Genomic DNA, 12,109 nt, shown 5'->3' on the forward strand with positions numbered 1-12,109 from the left:
GCCAGAGGGTTCATCTGAGGGGACAAGCCTGCCTCATCTGCCGTATGTAGACTCACTTCTGGCTACGAAGCAAATGAGTCAAGCTGAATGTGGGCTGGAAGCACGCTACCCACACACAGGAGGCTTTTTTTTGTTTTTTGTTTTTTGAACATGGAGCCGCACGGAGGGTTCGGTTCTCATAGCTTCACTGTGGTTTTGGAAGTGAGAGAGCGTTTTATTTTTATCTGTCCTGATCTCGGTTTCTGCTCTGCAAAGTTAAATGTCTGGAAAAAGCAGGATCTCATCAACCACCCCTCAGCCCCTCCTCTCCCTCCTCCCTCGGTTATCTTACTCTAATTAATTTCTCTGATATCAGCCAGATAGTTTTTCATCACTTCCATGAACCCTGATCGATCCTCTGAGCAACGCATGTTCCCTTCCCAAGAATTACTCATCCATCGACGGGTTCGGGCCAGAAGGGATATTAATCAATACGAGCTTTGTAACTAACAACCTTGTTTTTCCTTTCAAAGCCAAACAAACTGAGAATTTTGCTTTGTCTGATGCTCATTATTGAGAGCGGTGGAGAGCAGACATGATGCATTGCTATTGATCATATGTGAGGACGGGTCTAGCCACTGGAAAATCCTTTTTTTTTTTTTACGATGGCAGAGAACAACCGGCCTCCTTTATAGTCTGTCCTGTTCCGGTTTCATCACATGCACACACTCCTGGGAAGAATCAGTCAGAGGTGGAGAATAACAATGCAAATGTTATTTACTCAAATGCAGCTTGAGGCGTTTTTAAGTTGTTTTCTTTTCTTCTCATCTGATTATCATATCTCATGCTTCTGAATGGGCCCCCTAAAAAACTATTCAATGCAAAGTGCTTCACATTTGACGACCTCGAGTCTTCAGCATGCCGCCTCCTGCGTTGTGTTAAAGTGCCTGTCTAGTTTTCAGCCTCTGCTGTGATGAACTTTTTCTGGATACAATTGAAGAATTGGACTTTCTGTCGAATGACAGAACTTCATCCTGAAACAAGATCCTCTTGACATGAAATGGGCATCAACATTTTATCTGTTGATGCTTCAGTTGAATCAATGGCTGATTTCCATTCTCGTCCACAGTCATGGAGCTGCACACTCGAGCTCTGTTTGCTTGAAAATGCATCAGAACTATTCACCAAATGTCTCCATGACTGTGCAGTCAAATATTTGGAGTGAATATGAAATCACATTACAAGACCTGGGGCCTATTGACCTGAGCTAATTTTAGCTTTCATTGGGCAGGAGGCGGGGCATCAACCGGACAGCTCTGCGGGCAACAAACAGACACATTTTTCATACAAATGCAGAATGGAACAGTAAATCCTCCGTCCTTTTAAGTGGCGCGCTGAGACTCCATCAGAGCTGATGTTGACGTCAGTGGAATCAGCAATTACAGGAGCCGGCGAGGCTTCGGAGATGTTTATTGTCCCTCCAGGGAATCGCATCATTTGCTGGATCAGCTTCGTGTGAATCTATCAGAGCTGTGACGGAGGCAGATGTGGAGATCGAACCTTCAGCAGCTGAAACGTTATTTAGGTAGTTGAGGATGTGTGTCCTTTGTGTGATTAGCTGGAAATTAGGGCAGAGTCAGGTACGGCCAAGATGGCGACAGTCATCATCAATAAGCTCTGACCAACGCCTGTGGTGTGGATGAGGCGGCCATGATGAAGCATCAACTGGAGCTTCTTCATCATCAGCATTAGAATAAGCTTTCAACGCCGGGGAGAAGGCAGATGGACCTTCCTCTTTGGACAGGCGTCATCCGTTGCAGGTGCAGCCGAGGCGTTGGCAGCCATAAAAGCAGCACAGCTGAATTAAAGCGGGGCGTCGCTGCCGTCCTTTGGCTGACATCTGTGCGGAGGATTTAAACAATCACATCAAACGCCCACTTGTGTCCGAGCAGTCAAACAGCAGCATTTTAGACCAAATAGCAGGTGATTCTGGCTGCCAAGATTAAACCACATACCCACCACATCTGAGACGGCAAAGGAAACTAAAAGAGAAAGAGACATTTCTGCCAGCAGACTAAAGGAGACAGCTATTTACTATCATATGTTACGACTTAATTCCTAAAACTTGCATATTAATGTTTTCTGCATTTAAATTGGTGAGCGCTCTGACTCTGAAATCGTTGAGCTGACCACAGTCCAGTTCTGGTAAATATCTCATTATTTACTTTGAGTTAAGTCTGAAAAACAAGTTGTGTTGAGATTTGTTGATGTGAAACGGCGTGAATAAAAATACACCAAAGGGGGAAACTCGATCTACGCTTTTATAATCACTTCCTCTAAAAATATGCACTTCATTTTAAGATACACATTTTTCAAAAGAGCTCTCCTCTGCACTTATTACTTATTAAAGCCCCCATTTTCATTGAAATGAGAAAAGAACATTTAATTATTACTAGAGAGGTTATTATTTATCATCCCCTCATGGATGTGACAGGGACAATGAGACCGCACCAAGTTTGGGTCTATAAACAAAACATTTAGCTTAAAGTGGATGAATTTCTGTGCAGCTGAAGATCCAGCCGATTATTTGCTTTGGAGTTTTCACTGAGTCCCCCCCCCACTTCATATTCCACAGAGCCATTTAACCCATTTATAAAATGAAAATATTTATCGATGCAGCTTTAATATTTACAGAGAGCCTTTAAATGTCATTTGTTCAACTCTTTGGATATCAGTTCTAAATTACATGACGTAATTGGTATGCTAGCTTCGAGCCCAAGATTGACATTCAGAAGCTCATAAAGAATCTATAGTTTATATGGGTGTGTGTGTGTGTGTGTGTGTGTGCGTGTGTGTGCGTGTGTGTGCGTGTGTGTGGGGGGGGGGGGGGGGGGGGGGGGGGGACCCTTTAAAAAGTCATGCTGCTTGATGGTTGTGGTTTTTAAACCCTCTAGACAAATGACAAATATAAGTAGGGCCAGAGGTGAATGGGCAGCGAGGCCACGTTCAGAAAATGCCCATTAAATCAAAATGATCCTTAATTAGGACGTTCTATTATTTTTTTTTTTTTCACATTTCACCCCTTTTCAAAGTCCTTTTTAAAAAGATCAGGTCGTCAAATAATCAGGGATGAGTGTGACCTCTGACCTCTTCTGACTTTGTTGGTTTTTTTTGCTCTCAGCCTGGAAATGTGAACAACAGCTGGGATGTAGATTTATTCTAAATAAATAGAAATCCTCTCCGTGAAAACAGAAACCTATTTCTTTTGATGGATGTAAAATTGTATGTTATTGATGAGAGTATCCTGTTGTGTCGTCTTTTCCCAGACAAATAACAGACTTCTCCTCCCAACGCTTCCCGATAACACATTCCTTCATCTCTTCATCATACCTGTGAGCAGCGCTAACTAGAACGTTAGCAAATTATACGCAATATGAGCGACAATGGCAATAGTGATGTCATGCCTGTAACATACTGGGAAACGTAAGCGACACAGATGAACTGCACACGTTTCCTCAGGATGGGGGGGTCAAAAACATGTGAAGATTTATTTCCAACAGTGAAAATGAAATCACTTCAGATGAGCTTCTGCAGCCTGATTCCTTTGGGATCACATGTATCCAATTAATACTGCTCTAGTGTGTGTGTGCTAATGAATGACAAATTTCTACTCCTCAAGTGTTAATCAAACCTCACAACGCACCCCACACACACACACACACACACACACACACACACACGAGCTTCCAGCTAGACACGAACTCCTAAAGAGTCAATATGACGAGTCAGGAATGTTTGCAGGCTGCTGTTTATGGAAGAAGGGAAACCACTGACAGGCAGGCGGATGGACGGGACTCGTTTGGTACCAAACTCATAACCGTCATCCAACAGTACGAGCACAGAAAGTCACATATTTATCCCAAACACCGTCACTCCTCTGCTCCTCCCTGGGGATGCTATTAGAGTTTAATAACTGGATCTAATAATAACCCACCAACCAACACCAGATGGAATTAACTTTTTTAACTCCACAGGTCAGGATGGCTATTTCGTCCTTGTAGGTTTAGTTCATCTGCTTCGTGCTGCAATCAGCATCCCAGCAATTTAGGCAAATCATCCTACGTGAAGAAAGAAAAGTTGTTGTTGAGGTTGCCAGGCAACAGCAGCCGCACTTTGCAATGCAACAGTCACGGCTGGAACGGCGCGAACAGCTGACGATGCAAATGTGAACCTTTCCTGTTGAGACTCATTCAGGCCTGACCTACGAACCTTCAGAGGATGAAGGATGTGTCCTCTGAAGGATGTGTCCTCTGAAGGATGTGTCCTCTGAAGGATGCGTCCTCTGAAGGATGTGTCCTCTGAAGGATGTGTCCTCTGAAAGATAAGTCCTCTGAAGGATGTGTCCTCTGAAGGATGTGTCCTCTGAAGGATGTGTCCTCTGAAAGATAAGTCCTCTGAAGGATGTGTCCTCTGAAGGATGCGTCCTCTGAAGGATGTGTCCTCTGAAGGATGTGTCCTCTGAAGGATGCGTCCTCTGAAGGATGTGTCCTCTGAAGGATGTGTCCTCTGAAAGATAAGTCCTCTGAAGGATGTGTCCTCTGAAGGATGTGTCCTCTGAAGGATGTGTCCTCTGAAAGATAAGTCCTCTGAAGGATGTGTCCTCTGAAGGATGCGTCCTCTGAAGGATGTGTCCTCTGAAGGATGTGTCCTCTGAAGGATGCGTCCTCTGAAGGATAAGTATCTGAAGGATGTGTCCTCTGAAGGATGCGTCCTCTGAAGGATGCGTCCTCTGAAGGATGCGTCCTCTGAAGGATGCGTCCTCTGAAAGATAAGTCCTCTGAAGGATGTGTCCTCTGAAGGATGCGTCCTCTGAAGGATGTGTCCTCTGAAGGATGTGTCCTCTGAAGGATAAGTCCTCTGAAGGATGTGTCCTCTGAAGGATGTGTCCTCTGAAGGATGTGTCCTCTGAAGGATGTGTCCTCTGAAGGATGCGTCCTCTGAAGGATGTGTCCTCTGAAGGATGTGTCCTCTGAAGGATAAGTCCTCTGAAGGATGTGTCCTCTGAAGGATAAGTCCTCTGAAGGATGTGTCCTCTGAAGGATGCGTCCTCTGAAGGATGCGTCCTCTGAAGGATGTGTCCTCTGAAGGATGTGTCCTCTGAAGGATAAGTCCTCTGAAGGATGTGTCCTCTGAAGGATGCGTCCTCTGAAGGATGCGTCCTCTGAAGGATGTGTCCTCTGAAAGATGTGTCCTCTGAAGGATGTGTCCTCTGAAGGATGCGTCCTCTGAAGGATGTGTCCTCTGAAAGATAAGTCCTCTGAAGGATGTGTCCTCTGAAGGATGTGTCCTCTGAAGGATGTGTCCTCTGAAGGATGTGTCCTCTGAAGGATAAGTCCTCTGAAGGATGCGTCCTCTGAAGGATGTGTCCTCTGAAGGATAAGTCCTCTGAAGGATGTGTCCTCTGAAGGATGCGTCCTCTGAAGGATGTGTCCTCTGAAGGATGTGTCCTCTGAAGGATGTGTCCTCTGAAGGATAAGTCCTCTGAAGGATGTGTCCTCTGAAGGATAAGTCCTCTGAAGGATGCGGCCGCTGAATTTTCATGCAGCTTTTGTCACATGATTCGGAAGTGAAAGTACATTAGTGCTGCTCTGCAGTCGGGGTGGATTTCATATTTTGGGGATTTCTGTGGCACGGTGATATGAGAAGACACATACAACACGACCGTTTCTGTTGTTTTGTCTGGATTTCATGTGGAAATGCTTTATTATATATATATAAAAAAAGCAGTGTTGGACAGAAGGTGGACGGTGATGGTGCAGCGTTCCAGGCATCAGGTCAAACTGAACAATCAAATGAAGTCAACAGAATCACACGAGCTGCCATTAACGTTTTTATTTGTTGACAAAGGTACATTACATCACGTCAGACCAAAACTAAAGCACTGAGGTGCTACACAGGGTCATCTGTCAAATATAATTCCAATTTGTTTTTGTTTTGGCTGAATATTGAAATATTGGTTGAATTTGGTTTAGTTTGATTTGAACACGGTGAGCAGCGAGAAAGATTCCAACCACAGAGAGAAGCTCGTTTGTGATGGTTCTATTAGGACTTTGATTCAACCACAATACGCTTTTTAGGTGGAATAATCTCTGGCTCTCCTTCTGACGGGCACTAGCCTGTCCACGTCCATTTGTTGGTACTCTTCCAATGCACGTCAAAATAAGGCGAGTAATGGCATTTTTAATAAGCTGCTCACTGAACAGTCTATGCACTGTGGGGAAAGCTTTACGAGAATAAGCAGCTTCAAAACAGCCGCTTGCTTCGAATTGATCTGGATCAAATTTCTGCCCCGAGTCATTAAAATATGGAAGAAGTGTGTAACTGAACAGAACAGGCCTCAGAAATATCATATTCATCAGGTGGGCTAGTTGTGCTGTGCACTTTGGTCCTCCAGGCCAAATCCTGCTCAGCGTTTGCAGGGTTAGGGTTAGGTTAGCAGAGTGGATAGTCCACATTGTGGTTCAGCTCTGAAGTCTGCTGCCGCTGGTGGTTTGAGCAGATGGTCCAGAACGGTGCAGGAAAAAAAAAAACAACGATCCCAAAGATGTCAGTTTGATCTGGACTCGTATTTCCACCGGTTGTTTTCACTGCACATCATAAAGGAGCTCGAAGGGGACAGACGTTTTACTGGTTTGCCGTTCCTGCAGACAGCGTGGAGCGAGCGGCTCTTATTCCTTTGGGCCCCCATCACCACCGGCCCCACCGACACTGGAAATATAACCGTGTGTGCTGAATCTGCGTTTGACTCGAGGCTGGTTGTCTCTGTAGAGATGAAGGAGCTTTCACTGAGGAACACAAGACTGAAGGAAGGAGCACACGTTGGCGCTCAGAACCTCGGCGGGTCACGATGCTTTGACGGTGATTCTGATTGGATGGCGGAGCTTAAAGAAAGCAGGAATTGCCGCTTGTGCCTGCGCGGGGAGACTCAGTATATTCCCTTAACAATAATCACACCGTTATAACCACCGTTTGACTTACCACCATTTTATTTATTTAAATGAATACAGTGTTTTATAGTAAATAGATGAGGGAATACAGAGCTCATTTGAAAAAACAAAAGGAAAACTCTGTTAATAAGAATAACCTTACTATCTAAGATGAGAAAAAAATAGAGTTTCAGGGCTCCTGTCAATAATAAACCTTTAGATAGATCCCGTTAAGCCTTTTGGGGGAATTACAGGGTTGGTTGTTCGAGTGTTAGTAATTCAGCTAAGAATGTGAAACCCTCTTGATTTCCATTAGCAATAACAGATGGCATGTAATGATGCAATTATTAAACCTTAAACTCAACAATTCACACGGCGACTAAAGATAAGTATGTCTGTGGATCTCATTAGTTTCCATTACATTCAATCAACAGTTAAGATTAGTTTAATCTGTCAATTTCAAAGTCTGTTTATACAACTGATTCCATTAATCAAGCAGTAATTTTGGCTCCAGCGCTGTCGACTGTCCTTCTGTTGAAGACAACAGCTGTGACCAGGAGGAGCTGGGGGAGGTGGGGGGGTGAACCGCAGCTAGAGAAGACACGTTTCACACATGAGCATGAAAACACATCAGCGTCAGATGTTCACTGAACGATGTCGCCACCCACCTCTGAGCTGAGTGAGAATAATGACATTTGTCCCGGGCCACGTGTCTTCACTTCAGGTGTCCGTCATTCGGTGGATTTCTTACAGCCAATTAAGTTTAAAAGCTCAATTTCTGACTGATAAGGAGCCGGTCTCTGAACCATCAGGCCATTCATATCTGCTGCGAAGGTAAGGTACAAGGTAAGGTACAAAGTAGTCTCTACACACTGAAGTCTTGTATTGAAGTGAATGGGAATTTGACTATTTATTTTTTACATGATGGTTCCGTTTACAGGAAAATGGATTGGGGGCGTCCAATTAGGACGGAGAACAAAGCAGGTCAGCTCCAACTAATGATTTTCTTCTCGCTACAGCCAGCTTACAAACTTCAAAATGGCAGCTCCCAAACCATCATGGGGTTCGACCTTTAAGTGCTGTTATTATCGTTATAACTGGATCGACTTTCAGGTCCAGCAGTTTCTCTCAGTCACTTCTCAAACGTAATTGGCAAGTTAATGTGGGGCTTTTTTTTTTTTTTAGAGAGTGACATTTTTTTTACAACTTACAATAAATAGCAGTTTATTAAAATGCCATGAGAGAAAAACAGGAAAATCATGAAAACAGATGGATTGGAGTAGACAGACGATTCATTTTCTCGTCTCTAATATTTTAGGGGCTCAAAGTACATTTATCATAATAATATTTTCCGTTGAACCCTCTCCATATTTCAACAGATGAACTAGGCTAAACCCGAACCAAACCAGCACTGATGACATCAGTGCTTAGTTTTCTTTTGTTTGGCTACCCTCCACAAAAACATTTTTACATCCTACTCCAATAATGTCAAAATACTGTCCCTGAAGTAATGTGGCTGAACATCTGCATGTATTTTAAAGAGGAACTGCTGTTCTGCTAATGCTCACATGTTCTGTGCTCATGTAAGTGACCTGTGCTCCTGTGTTGTCACTGATTAGCTGCCGAGAGTTGAAGTGTTTGAATCCCGTGGCAAAGGAAGAGTGTGCCTGCTCAGCAAATTCCCTCTAAAGGTAATAAAGCAGATATCTCAAGGGTAATGGCTGAAATGAGCTCATCACTGTAGGAAAAGAAGGGCTCCTCGTTATTAGGTCTATCTCCACTTTCTGCCTAATGTAGTGTGGAAACGGCTCATGCAAATGCAGCGTAAATCCAGTAATAGCTACAGCGGCTTCCTCCCCGCTGCAGCCGCTGCAGACGGAGAATAAGAAGTCTGCTGCTCAGTTTGGAGGCTTTTAAATACACAGTCGTGACCTAATATTTCGCACACCTGGACGTGATTTACTTTCCTGATTTACCTTGAACTGTCTTTCCCGAGCTTTTCAGGGACAAACACAAGTTGTAGGAAAATTAGTTTCAGCGAGGAATTATTGATGCCACTTTGATGTAAACACACTTCTGTGAGGGTGTTAAAGATTGTTTTCAGGATTTACCGAGAAGCATTCCCTCAGCACATCGGCTGAAACTGAGCGTAATTATCGCCAAGGTTTTCTCCATCATGCAGACTTTTGCACTTACATCAGGAATCTTTAATTCCGATATAAACAATGTCGGAATTAAAGATGCATTTTGTTTACGGACCCCCCCCCTCCCCAAACACCATCGAAATGCTGCTATAGTCCTCCTGCTGGTCTTGTTAGTCATTCTGCTCCTGATTCAGAAAGGGCTCGGCATCCGAACTGACCAGGAATTCTCCATCCACGACGATGCACACATCATTAAATCTCCAAGCTTCATGAATTATTCACAGGTACAAATGTACATGAGCAGCATTATGTGTCTATATGCCACGGTTTTGAGCACATATGTTGGAGGCAGATAGAGCACAGTCTCAGAGGGCAGTAATGGAGGAATTAATAGTGTTTGTGTTTTTATGTTTTTCTGAACTTGAGTGCATGCACACTAAAAAAACCTCGAGATAATACTAAATATTTATCTGCCACCAAGGTTAATGTTATAGGAAATCTACATTTCGATGCTGCTGATGCTTCGTCGGGTGTGTGTGGGTGTGTTTTCTCACCCACGGAGGAGTTTAACATTGTGTCTTATTGTTGTGAAGGAGCATCTTCAGATTTTGTTGCATTAGACTGCGTGGCATCACCTCAAATGTGCTCCAACTTCAGCAGATTGGTTTCTGGTCATGTTGCACATGTCGTTGCTGTCAAATGGAGCGAACGGTAGAAGAAGTCAGGTCAGTGGATGGTTGGATACGTGCACGAGGTGTCGGAACTCAAATTTGGATACATATTTTTGCTGAAAAAGAAAACACCAGCTCAATGATTTCTTCTCTCAGCTCCTTTTTACTTGTGCTGTGTTTCAAACTAATGTAGGTCTTTGTTCACTTGAAAAAGGAGCAATGCCAGAAGAGAAGAAACTTGCTGATTAAAATCTGCCACAAACAGGTTAGTTGTTGTTTTTGATGCCTCCTGCCCCAAGAAGACTTTAATATTGCACCATTGCCGCTCGGTGTTGATGTTTTCTCGGTTGCCAAACTTGAAACATTGCACAAATAAAGCCGAATGGAGTGAGGCTTTACTGTGTGGTTATTCTCATCCCCCCCGCAGCAGAGATAAAAGGAGGAGTGTAAACTGTTTATTTGTCTACCAGAACAAAAAAGCATTAATCAGCACACGATCTTCTGAAGATTCTTGCACCGTTCTAGCTGCTCGTCACTGTCGACGTGAAATGAATCATTGTTACAGATCTCAGTCTGAGTAACATCAACTTAAATCAGCTGTGGGCTGCTAATCATCTGAGCTACAGTCGACATGTTTTAAACCTTTAACCAGCTTCCTGGGTGCATACGCTCTTCCAGATAATGGCCCAGAATAGAAGGAAATGAGAGGTGTTGATATTTAACTTGGACCGATTAAGGTCTCCGTCTGGGAACGGATCCCAATCCAGGACTTCTTTTCATTCAGTATCACGACCGTTCAATTTTAATGGAGGACTTTCAAAGGGAGAGAAGGGGAAAAAAATAAAAAGACCTTTTCTGTCCCCTCCTGCATTTCCAATGCCAGGGTTAGGGTTAGGGTTACACAGAGGAAAATATAATATGGATAAATTAGCTGCAGGATTTGATTTTCTCTTTGTTTATTGGACACTCAGAGATATTATATGAGCTGTCTCTATTATTTTTTGTGACTGAGATATTCAGTACATCACCAACGACCATAACTTCAGCTTCTTGAGGTAGCAATCTATCATTTCCTTCCCCAATCTAACATGCGTTCATCATTCTGGAGCATCTTATAATGCAGAATCCAAACATGGCTTCTTTCAGCAGCCAGCACATACAAATGATCCCTCTCAAGCCCTTTTCACAGATGCACCTTGTTATCTTATACGTAAATGTGACGGTATCTAAATGTGTGTGTCTAATACCTGAGTAAATGCCACTGAGTTAGAGGATGGCGCCTGGTGACATTTCCTTCACCTGATCAACGTGGCACAAATCTAATGAAATACGTCTTGTTTTGCAGTATGTTCGCGGTCTGAAAGGGCCTTTAGACTGACTTTCATATGAAGGACAAAAGTCTCCTCTCTAGCTGAAACTGGAAAACATGAGGACACAATGAAACAATGAGGACCAACATTTCCACATCCTTATTTTTCTTTTGAGATACTTCTACTTGAAAGCAGAACAACATAAATGCTCAGCCTTCCCCTAAAACTGTCACACGTGCAGGTTCGACACGCTAAATCCCGCATTTATTCCAACAACATGCAAAACAGCGTGAGTGCATTGAAGCGGTCCAGCTCTCACGCGGTATAAAATAAACCTTCACAATTCAAAACACAAAGCAAACGCTTGATTGCAGACTAAACGACAGCCGCTTCCTGGCCCTGAAGCCGTCACACCCTTGATTCCCGTTGCCAAGTGGCTGCAACAGAAAAAGAATAATGAAAAAAATAAATAAAAAAACCAAAACATTATTTATACTTGGATATTCTTGCTTCTGTGGAAAGCAAATACATGTACACATGCTTTTAGTGAGAGCGTTGTCATTTGGACGTTCCTGAACATGAATAATTCAAGGTTTCACTCTGATAACTCAAAAAATTATTTTCTCTACTCAGGATTGCAAAACACATTACTTTTGACATCCCAAAAAGTGACTCACAAGTTTAGTCTTAGTGGGTGAAATGTGTTCTCGTGAGAGATGCACATTGGATGTTAACATATTCGAATCCAAGGGAAAATTATTATTGCATCTATATATTCAAGGATGATATAGGTAAATATTTGAAGTCTGTAAGCTTCTGCAGAGCCTGATACTGAATGAAGCGGGTGCATCACGCTGTTACATTCCTGGAGGTCAGACACTTTTTGGTTTGGTAAACAGGAGCCTGAGATACCTGTCTGCTAAATAAAACATGAGTGGTGTGTCTTTCGTCAAATGCATTCATGGTGAATGATGATTTGTGGTGTTCAGAGCAATTAAACTGCTGCTCATGCTTCAGTT

The sequence above is a fragment of the Echeneis naucrates genome, chromosome 15, assembly GCF_900963305.1.
Source record: "Echeneis naucrates chromosome 15, fEcheNa1.1, whole genome shotgun sequence".
In the NCBI taxonomy this organism is placed as follows: Eukaryota; Metazoa; Chordata; class Actinopteri; order Carangiformes; family Echeneidae; genus Echeneis; species Echeneis naucrates.